Source organism: Felis catus, chromosome A3 (genome assembly GCF_018350175.1).
Source record: "Felis catus isolate Fca126 chromosome A3, F.catus_Fca126_mat1.0, whole genome shotgun sequence".
NCBI lineage: Eukaryota > Metazoa > Chordata > Mammalia > Carnivora > Felidae > Felis > Felis catus.
In genome coordinates this window covers 109,893,988-109,905,773 of record NC_058370.1, presented here as the reverse complement: position 1 = coordinate 109,905,773, position 11,786 = coordinate 109,893,988, and positions in this window count along the sequence as shown.

The window sequence follows — 11,786 nt, the reverse complement described above, 5'->3', positions numbered from 1 at the left end:
AACTTTGAAGATGTTTCTGTGCTCTCAGAAATGCGGAAATCAATTCCGAGCCACTTCAGCACGCTGCCCTCAAGGAGTTAGAGCAAGACGCTTGCCGGGGCAACAAGCTATGAGCGTCAAGCTGTAGGATGCTCCAGGCCCCTGGGTCTATCTGTCTTCTTCCCCGGGTTCTCGGCATCATCTTCTACATGCTGCTGAGCCCCCACAAGCTGTGCGATACCTGGACGGTTTTCCCAGACAGCTGGCTTGAGCGTTCTCTCATTCTGTGTTTTGATAGCGTTGGGTAGGGCACAATCTGTGGGATCTGTTTAGATTGGCAGTTCTCCCTCTGGACACGGAGCGTATCAAAGCAGCCGAAAGGCTGCCTGTCTGAGCCATTTTCTTGCCATCAGTGCTACTGCCCTGGCTGCTACCAGACCTACACGGTAGTCACAGGGAGAGGGCTGGGCACCATTGGGCATTCTGTACAAAGAACAGAAGCACTCAGAGATGTGGGATTTTTTCACACCGATTCAGGGAACCAAATAGAATATTCTTGGCTTGTGTGCCCATCGAGATTAGAATCTGTTTTATTGCACTTCTCTGTTCTCCTCCAATTCACTGGTGGCTCTTTTGCTGATTTTTCCCACTGTCCAGACTGGCTAATGTTGAAGGGCCCCATGGCTCAGTCCTTGGTCCTCTTCTCTTCTCTTTCTCACTTAGTCCATTGTTGATCTCATCCAGCTTCAAGTCTTTAAAATACTTCATGTATGTTGAGGACTCCCAGGGCTCTGAACTGCCCTCCAGTCTCATGTATCCCATTGTCTACTGAGCAGCTCCAGTTGGAGGTCAAACTCAACATCCCTCCGCTGAACTCCTGATCTTCTCCTTACATACCTGCTCCCCTCGGTCTTCTCCATCTCAGTGGAAGGTAGCTTCATTCTTCCCGTAGCTCAGCCACAGACATTGGCGTCACTCCTGACTCCTCACTTTCTTTTGCATGCCACATCCAATTAGTCAGGAAATAGCTCGACCAGGTTTGGGTTCAAAGTGTATCCAAAACCCAATCATCTTTTATCACCTCTATTGCTACCACACCGGTCTGAGTCATCATTATGTCTTCCTTGATGAGTCCAAGACCCTCTTACCCTCTTATCAAGTCTTCCTGCTTCTGTCTTGGCTCCTTCAGTCTATTAATGCAGCAGCAAGAATGATCTTTTAAGACTTTAAGGAAATAGGTCACATTGTGTCACTCTTAGGCTCGAAACCCTACAATAGTTTCTTATTTCACTCAAAATAAATACCAACGTCTTTAGAGTGGTCTATTTGACCCCCTGTGATCTGTCCCCTAACACCACCCTGACCTCATCTCTGACCAGTATCCCCCTTTGCTCACTCTGCTCCAGCGACATTAGCAGCTTCTGGAACGTGTCAGACCTGATCCTACATGTTCACACAGGTTGTTCCCTCTGCCTGGAGTACTTTGCCCCAAGCTAAATAAGATGTGGATATTTGTGGTGATTGTGTAGAAGTCAACTTTCCCCAGAAGTTTAAAGTTGTACTCAGTTTAGAATATGTAATTCAGCCAATGAATAGTAGGGTGGATCCACGAGTTTCTGGTTTCCAGCAAGAGGGAAGTGGAGCTGAGAAGAGCAACCTCAGCCCACTCCCTGGGCTTGAGTAACCAGAAACCACATTGGCCGGCAGATTATGCAGAGGCTCTTCGTGTCCTGTGAAGTGAAGTTTGTGGCATTTCTTGTTGGTTGTATAGGCAGACCATGTCCTTCTCTGGACCTTGGTGTCCTCTTCTGCAAAGTACAGGGATTCAACTTAACAGTCTGTTGGGTCCCATTGAGCACTAAGAGTCTATGCAGTCATACAGCATAATATTCAAGAGCCTGGCCTTTGGAGATTGAACTGAGTTAAAATCCTGGCTCTGCAATGTAAAAGGTACCCACCCGACTGTGAGCAGGTCATACACTCGGGTTTCTCATTGATGAAATGGGGATTATACTCACTCACAGGCTTTTTGTGATGACTAAGTGAAATAATATGTGAGAAAACGCCTGTGCCGGGCACAAAATCCTTCAGTGAAGGATGTAGGCTTCTATGCCCTTGCATGTGATTCTCCTAGCACTGTTTTCAAAACAAGTGATCTGGTGTAAGACTCACAACTGTGGGAGGTCAGCTGGGTGGCTATTGTCACCTTTATTTTACTAATGAGAAGGGTGAAACTCAGAGAAGTCAGGTGATTCACAGAGCCTGAGCCTTGCCAGACATTCATGGAAGAGACTTACGTGTATTCACTTGCCCAGCAGGGGAGACCTTGACTCACAGTCATTATGTGAGAAAATTCTCTAGACGTATGTACAAAAGGAGAGCCAGTTGCGAGAGTGGTGATTCGGCCGGGAAAACAAAAACACTTTCTCTTCCTTAGTGCAGTGGCCTCTGTTTATTCTGTTGTTCTACAGTCCAGCGACATTGCACTATCAGAGGCTGTTAATGTCACCACGGACCCTCACTATTCCATCCATATCTGTTTTGGGGCTCCTGTTCTCCCATAAAATGTCATTTTCTTTTTTAATAAATAACTTTTAAAAAATGTTTATTCCATTTTGCGTGTGTGTGTAGGGGGGGGAGGGGCAGAGAGAAGGGCGGCATAGGATCCGAAGCAGTCTCTGTGTCGACAGCAGTGAGCCCTACACTGGGCTTGAACCCACAAACCTTGAGACCATGACCTGAACTGAAGTCAGACGCTCAACGAACTGAGCCACCCAGGAATCCCCTAATAAGTCATTTTTCAAGAGAATATATCTTAAATGTTCTTACTATACACACACGCACACACAGACACACAAATGATTATTACACGAGGTGATGGCAGTGTTACCTAACTTTATTGTGGTAATCATGTCACACTATTTATGTGTATCAAATTGTCAGGTTGTATATCTTAAATTTACACAATGTTGAATGTCAACTGTATCTCAGTAAAGCTGGAAAAAAGTTAAAAAATATAAAAATAATTTATTCCTTTGCCTTCTATTCAGTAAGGTAATACAGCTTATTGCAGAAATGTTGAAAAATATAGAAATGCACAAAGAAGAAAACGCTGAACTCAGAAATGACCACTATTAATATATTCTGCCTTTCATTCCAGATTCCTTTCTCTGAGCATATACAGACATCAATTTTACTTAATCATTATCTATCATGGTTTGTTTTATAATCCTCATTTTGCACTTAAAAATCTTTATATGAGCATTTCCTTGTGTTATTAAAATGATCTGAGAACATAGCTTCAAATGGATGATCGATAGTTCACGGCACACATGTACCAAAATTTATTTAAGCTATGTTGCACTGTTGGACGCTATGTCTTTCCAATATTTCACGTTTATAAATGGTACTTGATGAAAAATGTCACGGGGCGCCTGAGTGGCTCAGTTAGTTGAGCATCTGACTTCAGCTTGGGTCATGATCTCATGGGTGGTGAGTTTGAGCCCTACTTTGGGCTCTGTGCTGACAACACGGAGCCCCTTTGGGATTGTCTGTCTCTCTGTTTTCCTGCCCCTCCCACCCCCACCCCCCAATAAATAAATAAACTTAAAAAAATTCTTTAAAAAAAAAAAAGAAAGAAAACTTGAATGTAAACCTTTGTCCACATCTCTGGTTATTTCCTTGACAACAGTGTTTCCTGTGTAAGAGGGCAGACCGAGAAACAGCAAGGATTAATCCGCGCTGGAAGCAGCCAAGCAGTAGAAATGCCCCTTGCAGGGACCTCTTGCTGCCAGTAGGTGTCACCTTTGCCTCGTCCTTTCTCCTCTTAACCGGCTTCTGCCAGGGTGGCTTTGGAAGGCCAGGGATACAATAAATTTGCGAGTCAATGGAATTCAACTTTAGATGTTAAAATCTCCCACAGGAGACACAAATCAACAGTGCCTGAGGGCTGCAGGCCTGTTTATTTTACTTCCTCCTTAGGGTTGATTTCATCCAACCCAACAGCATCTTTGCTGCTGACCTGATTCTGAGAAAGTGTTCAATCTGGATTGCTGGCAAAACTCCAACCTTTCAGACTCTCTAGGAAAAAGAAACAACAACACCCATAAATGTTTTAAAAAAGCTACTGCTTATTGAGAGCTTGCTCAAAGCAAAGAGTAATGAAACATTTACAATGATTTTGAGAGATAAGGATTATTATGAACGCCCTCATCTTGATAAAGAAACTGAGGTTCAGAGATGCTATCTTGGCCAAGGTGCTACAACTACTAAATGGCTTATGGCAACATTCAAACCCAGGTACGTTTATCTCCAAAGTCTGTAATTTTGACAATTTTCCTATGCTTGTTAAAAATATAGATTCTGAGGCCCCACCCTAAGCCAATTGGAACAGAATATCTGGGCACGGGGCCCTGGAATTTGCATTTAAAAGACCTTGGAAGATTTATACGTGTACTAAAGAGAGACACCTGTTTTGTCAGTTCCATGACCAACTGAACCAATTGGAGGTCATGACTAGAGAGAGCCTGGGTTGACCTTGGCGGTCTGAGTCTTGAGTCACTTGTAGGATCCTCTCTTTATGTCTGCAGCAAAAGTCTTGAAATACTCTAGGGTTCACTTGGCCCAGAGCATATAATATGTTTTGAAATTGAGAGCCTCGTTGCTTGGGCAACCACTCCTCTTTCTTTTGCTAAAAGAAGATTCTCTGAAACTCTCTTCATTCCTTAGCAGAGGAGCAGTGCGGCTTAGGGACCCAGGCTGTGCTTCCAGGTCAGACAGACCTGGACTGGGATTCTAACTCTGCTACCAACAACCTGTCTGATCTTGGTCTGATTACTTAAGCTCAGTGTCTCAGGATCTTCCTCTCAAAAATGGGTATAATTACACCCACTTCATAGAGTTGAAGTGACTATTAAATAAGTTACTAATGGTAAAAGTGAGATATTCAGTGCTTGTCTCATAATAGGTGATTAGGAAATGACAGGGAAAAAACCCCATTGTTTAAATAACAGGGACAGAAAGAAAAATGCTATCATTTAAAAAAATTTATTATTTATTTTTTTAATGTTTATTTTTGAGAGAGAGAGACAGAGAGAGCATGAGCGGGGTAGGGTCAGAAAGGGAGGGAGACACAGAATCCAAAGCAGGCTCCAGGCCCCGAGCTGTCAGCACAGAGCCCGATGCGAGCTCGAACCCACAAACTGTGAGATCATGACCTGAGCCGAAGTCGGTCCCCCAACCGACTGAGCCATCCAGGCTCCTCATAAAGCTACCATTTTTTAAAAAGGATCTGATGTTTTAATGTTTATTTTTGAGGGGGGAGGGAGGGGCAGAGAGAGGGAGATAGAGAATCCTAAGCAGGCTCTGCACTATCAGCACAAAGCCCGGTGTGGGGCTTGAACCCACAAACTGTGAGATCATGACCTGAGCTGAATTCGGATGCTCAACTGACCCAGCCACCCAGGTACTCCATGAAAATTAATTTTAAACAAAGATAACCGTCTCTTCTCTATCTACTTAAAGGCAGCTTTACTGAGGTATATTTACATACACACCATAAAGTTCATCCATTGTTAAGTGTACAGTTAGGTGATTTTTAGTCAACTTATTAAGTTGCGCACCATTGCCACAATCCAGTTTTAGAATGTTTCCATCACCCCAAAGAGTTGCCTCCCGCCTGTATGCATTTATTTACCATTTATCCCCAGACCCGCGCAACCACTGGTCTGCTTTCTGTCTCCTTAGATTTTCCATTTCTGGATATTTCATATAAATGGGATCCTAACATGTGTAGAATATCTTCATGCCTTGTGCACTGTTGGTGGGAATGTAAATCTGGGCAGCCGCTATAGAAAACAGTATGGACGTTCGTCAGAATATTAAAAAAATAGAACCATGTGATCCAGCAATTTCATTTCTGGGCATGTATCAGAAGAAAATGAAATCACTCTCTCGAAAAGGTATTCGTCCCCCCCCCTTATTAATTGCAGCATTATAAACAATAGCCAAGACAAGAAACAACTTAAGTGTTTATCAATGGATGAATGGATAAAGAAAATGTGACATACAGTTGATTCTCGAAGAACATGGTGTTGAACGTGGATTTTTTTCATAAGGTGCTATAAATATATTTGTCTTCCTCATGATTTTCTTAATAATTTTCTTTTCTCTAGCTTACTTAATTGTAAAAATACAGTATGTAATACATATAATATACAAAATACGTGTTGATCAACTATTTGCATTGTTGGTCAGGCTTCTGGTCAACATTAGGCTATTAGTAGTTAAGTTTTTGGGCAGTCAAAAGTTATATGCCTATTTTTGACAACACAGGGGTCAGTACCCCTAAGGCCTAGGTTGTTCAAGAGTCAACTGTATAACCATCATTCTACTCTCTGCTTCTATGAGTTGGGCTTTTTTAGATTCCACATATAAGTGAAATAATAAAAGTACTTAGCTTTCTCTTCTGACTTATTCCACTTAGTATAATGCCCTCAAAGTCGACCCATATTGTTGCAAATGGCAGTATTTCTCTCTTTGTTTTATTGTTTGCCTTGGTTTGATATTTATTTATTTATGTTTGTTCGTTTATTTATTTATTTATTTATTTATTTATTTATTTATTTATATTTACATCCAGGTTAGCATATAGTGTGACAATGATTTCAGGAGTAGATTCCTTAATGTCCCTTACCCATTTAGCCCATCCCTCCTCCCACAACCCCTCCAGTAACTCTCTGTTTGTTCCCCATATTTAAGAGTCTCTTATGTTTCATCCCCTTTCCTATTTTTATATTATTTTTGCTTCCCTTCCTTTATGTTTATTTGTTTTGTATCTTAAAGTCTTCATATAAGTAAAGTCATATGATATTTGTCTTTCTCTGACTAATTTTGCTTAGCATAATACCCTCTAGTTCCATCCACATAGTTGCAAATGGGAAGATTTCGTTCTTTTTGATTGTCAAGTAATAGTCCATTGTGTGTGTGTGTGTGTGTGTGTGTGTGTGTGTGTGTGTGTGTATGCATGCCACATGTTCTTTATCCATTCATCCATCGATGGGACATTTGGGCTCTTTCATATTTTGGCTATTGTTGATAGTGCTGCTATAAACATGGGGGTGCATGGGCCCCTTCGAAACAGCATACCTGTATCCTTTGGGTAAATACCTAGTAGTGCAATTTCTGGGTTGTAGGATAGCTCTATTTTTAATTTTTGAGGAACCTCCATACTGTTTTCCAGACTGGCTGCACCAGTTTGCATTTCCACCAGCAGTGCAAAAGAGATCTTCTTTCTCAGCATCCTCGCCAACATCTGTTGTTGCCTGAGTTGTTAATGTTAGCTATTCTGACAGGTGGTATCTCATTGTGGTTTTGATTTGTATTTCCCAGATGATGAGTGATGTTGAGCATTTTTTCATGTGTCAGTTGGCCATCTGGATATCTTCTTTGGAGAAGCATCTATTCATGTCTTTTTGCCCATTTCTTCACTGGATTATTTGTTTTTTGGGTGTTGAGTTCGATACGTTCTTCATACATTTTGGATACTAACTCTTTATCTGATATGTCACTTGCAAATATCTTCTTCCATTCTGTCAGTTGCCTTTTAGTTTTGCTGATTGTTTCCTTCGCTGTGCAGAAGCTTTTAATTTTGATGAGGTCCCAGTAGTTCATTTTTGCTTTTGTTTCCCTTCCCTCAGGAGACGTGTTTAGTGAGAAATTGCTGCGGGCAAGATCAAAGAGGTTTTTGCCTGCTTTGTCCTCGAGGATTTTGATGGCTTCCTGTCTTACATTGAGGTCTTTCATCCACTTGGAGTTTATTTTTGTGTATGGTGTAAGAAAGTGGTCCATGTTCATTCTTCTGCATGTCGTTGTCCAGTTTTCCCAGCACCACTTGCTGGAGAGACTGTCTTTATTCCATTGGATATTCTTTCCTGCTTTGTCAAAGATTAGTCGCCCATACGTTTGTGGGTCCATTTCTGGGTTCTTTATTCTGTTCGATTGATCTGAGTGTCTGTTCTTGTGCTGTCTTGGTGATTACAGTTTTGTAGTATAGCTTGAAGTCTGGGATTGTGATGCCTCCTGCTTTGGTTTTCTTTTTCAAGATTGCTTTGGCTATTCGGGGTCTTTTCTGGTTCCATACAAATTTTAGGATTGTTTGTCCTAGCTCTGTGAAGAATGCTGGTGTTATTTTGATAGGTATTGCATTGAATATGTAGATTGCTTTGGGTAGTATTGAAATTTTAACAATATTTGTTCTTCCTATCCAGGAGCATGGAATATTTTTCCAGTTTTTTTTGTGTCTTCTTCTTTCATCAACTTTCTATAGTTTTCAGTGTATAGATTTTTCACTTCTTTGGTTAGATTTATTCCTAGGTATTTTATGTTTTTTTGTGCAACTGTAAATGGGATCAATTCCTTGATTTCTCTTTCTGTCGCTTTATTATTGGTGTATAGGAATGCAACTGATTTCTGTGCATTGATTTTATATCTTGCAACTTTGCTGAATTCATGGATCAGTTCTAGCAGTTTAGTGGAATCTTTTGGGTTTTACATATAGAGTATCATGTCATCTGCAAAGAGTGAAAGTTTGACCTCCTCCTGGCCGATTTGGATGCCTTTTATTTCTTTGTTATCTGATATCTGACGCTATGACTTCCAATACTATGTTGAGTAACAGTGGTGAGAGTGGACATCCCTGTCTTGTTCCTGACCTTAGGCGGAAAGCTCTCTGTCCCCATTGAGGATGATATTAGCTTTGGATCTTTCATTTATGACTTTTATGATCTCAAGGTATGATCCTTCTATCCCTACTTTCTTGAGGGTTTTTATCAAGAAAGGATGCTGTATTTTGTCAAATGCTTTCTCTGCATCTATTGAGAGGATCTTGTGGTTCTTGTCCTTTCTTTTATTGATGTGATGAATCACATTGATTGTTTTGTGGATATTGACCCAGCCCTGCATCCCAGGTATAAATCCCACTTGGTGGTGGTGAATAATTTTTTTAATGTATTGTTGGATCCGGTTGGCTAATATCTTGTTGAGGATTCTTGCATCCATGTTCAGGGAAATTGGTCTATAGGTGTCCTTTTTAGTGGGGTCTTTGTCTGGTTTTGGAATCAAGGTAATGCTGGCTTCATAGAAAGTTTGGAAGTTTTCCTTCCATTTCCATTTTTGGAACAGCTTCAAGAGAATAGTTGTTAACTCTTCTTCAAATGTTTGGTAGAATTCCCCTGGAAAGCCATCTGGCCCTAGACTCTTGTTTTTTGGGAGATTTTGATTACTAATTCAATTTATTTACTGGTTATGGGTCTGTTCAAATTTTCTATTTCTTCCTGTTTCAGTTTTGGTAGTGTATGTGTTTCTAGGAATTTGTCTATTTCTTCCAGATGCCCATTTTATTGGCATATAATTGCTCATAATATTCTGTTATGATTGTTTATATTTCTGTTGTGCTGGTTTTGATCTCTCCTCTTTCATTCTTGATTTTATTTGGGTCCTTTCCTTTTTCTTTTTGATCAAACTGGATAAGGATTTATTAATTTTGTTAATTCTTTCATTGAACCAGTTTCTGGTTTCATTGATCTGTTCTACTATGTTTTTGGTTTTGATAGCATTGCTTTCTGCTCTAATCTTTATTATTTCCTGTCTCCTGCTGGTTTTGGGTTTTATTTGCTGTTCTTTTTCCAGCTCTTTAAGGTGTAAAGTTAGGTTGTGTATCTGAGACCTTTCTTCCTTCTTTATACTTCCCTCTTATGACCGTCTTTCCTGTGTCCCAGAGATTTTGGGCTGTGGTGTTATCATTTTCATTGGCTTCCATGTGCTTTTAGCTTCCTCTTTAACTTCTTGGTTACTCCATTCATTCTGTAGTAGGATGTTCTTTAGTCTCCAAGTATTTGTTATCTTTCCAAATTTTTTCTTGTGGTTGATTATGAGTTTCATAGCGCTGTGGTCTGAAAATATGCATGGTATGATCTTGATCTTTTTGTACTTGTTGAGGGCTGATTTGTGTCCCAGTATGTGATCTATTCTGGAGAACGTTCCATGTGCACTGGAGAAGAATGTGTATTCCACTGCTTTAGGATGAAATGTTCTGAATATATCTGTTGAGTCCATCTGGTCCGGTGTGTCATTCAAGGCCGTTGTTTCCTTGTTGATTTTCTGTTTAGATAATCTGTCCATTGTTGTAAATGGGGTGTTGAAGTCCCCTACTAGTATGGTATTATTATCAATGAGTTTCCTTATGTTTGTGATTAATTGATTTATGTATTTGGGGGCTTTCACATTGGAGTATAAATGTTTACAATTGTTAGTTCTTCTTGGTGGATAGACTCCTTAATTATGATACAATGTCCTTCTTTATCTCTTGTTACGGTCTTTATTTTAGTTCCAATTTTAGTATATGTGCTGCCGAAGCGAGCACTACAGTCTTTATTTTAAAGTCTAGATTGTTTGATATAAGTATGGCTACTCCGGCTTTCTTTTCTTGACCATTAGCGTGATAGATGGTTCTCCAACCCCTTACTTTCAATCTGAAGGTGTCTTTAGGTCTAAAGTGTGTCTCTTGTAAACAGCATATAGGTGGATCTTGTTTTCTTATCCATTCTGTTACCCTATGTCTTTTTTTTTTTTAATTTTTTTTTTCAACGTTTATTTTATTTTTGGGACAGAGAGAGACAGAGCATGAACGGGGGAGGGGCAGAGAGAGAGAGGGAGACACAGAATCGGAAACAGGCTCCAGGCTCTGAGCCATCAGCCCAGAGCCTGACGCGGGGCTCGAACTCACGGACCGCGAGATCGTGACCTGGCTGAAGTTGGACGCTTAACCGACTGCGCCCCTAGCCTATGTCTTTTGATTGGAGCATTAAGTCCATTGATATTTAGAGTCAGTACTGAAAGATATGAATTTATTGTCATTATGTTGTTTGTAGAGTTGGAGTTTCTGGTGGTGTTCTGTGGTCCTTTCTAGTCTTTGTTGCTTTTGGTCTCCACCCCCGCCCCCCCCCCCCCACCATCTTTTGTTCCCTCAGAGAGTCCTCCTTAAAATTTCTTGTAGGGCTAGTTTAGTGGTCATGAACTCCTTTAATTTTTGTTTGTCTGGGACTTTTTATCTCTCCTTCTATTTTGACAGCCTTGCTGGATAAAGAATTCTTGACTTCATGTTTTTCTTAATCAGCACATTGGATATATCCTGCCACTCCTTTCTGGCCTGCCAAGTTTCTGTGGATAGGTCTGCTCCAAACCTGATCTGTCTTCCCTTGTAGGTTAAAGACTTTTTCCCTTGCTGTTTTCATGATTCTTTCCTTGCCTGAGTATTTTGTGAATTTGACTATGATATTCCTTGTTGATTGCAGGTTTTTGTTGAATCTAATGGGAGTCCTCTGTGCTTCCTGGATTTTGATGTCTGTGTCTTTCCCCAGGTTAGGAAAGCTTTCTGCTATGATTTGCTCCTATTACCCTTCTACCCCTTTTTCTTTCTCTTCATCTTCTGGGATCCCTATAATTCTGATGTTGTTCCTTTTTAATGAGTCACTGAGTTCTCTAATTCTTAAATTGTGCTTTTTTGCCTTAGTTTCCCTCTTTTTCCAGCTTCATTGTTCTCCATAAGTTTGTCCTCTATATCGCTGATTTGCTGCTCTGCCTCATCCATCTTTGCCTCATCCATTCGAGATTGCAGCTCAGTTATAGCATTTTTTATTTTATCCTGACTAGCTTTTACTTCTTTTATCTCCGCAGAAAGGGATTCTAATCTATTTTCACCCCCTGCCAGCATTCTTATTATCGTGATTCTAAATTCTGGTTCAGACATC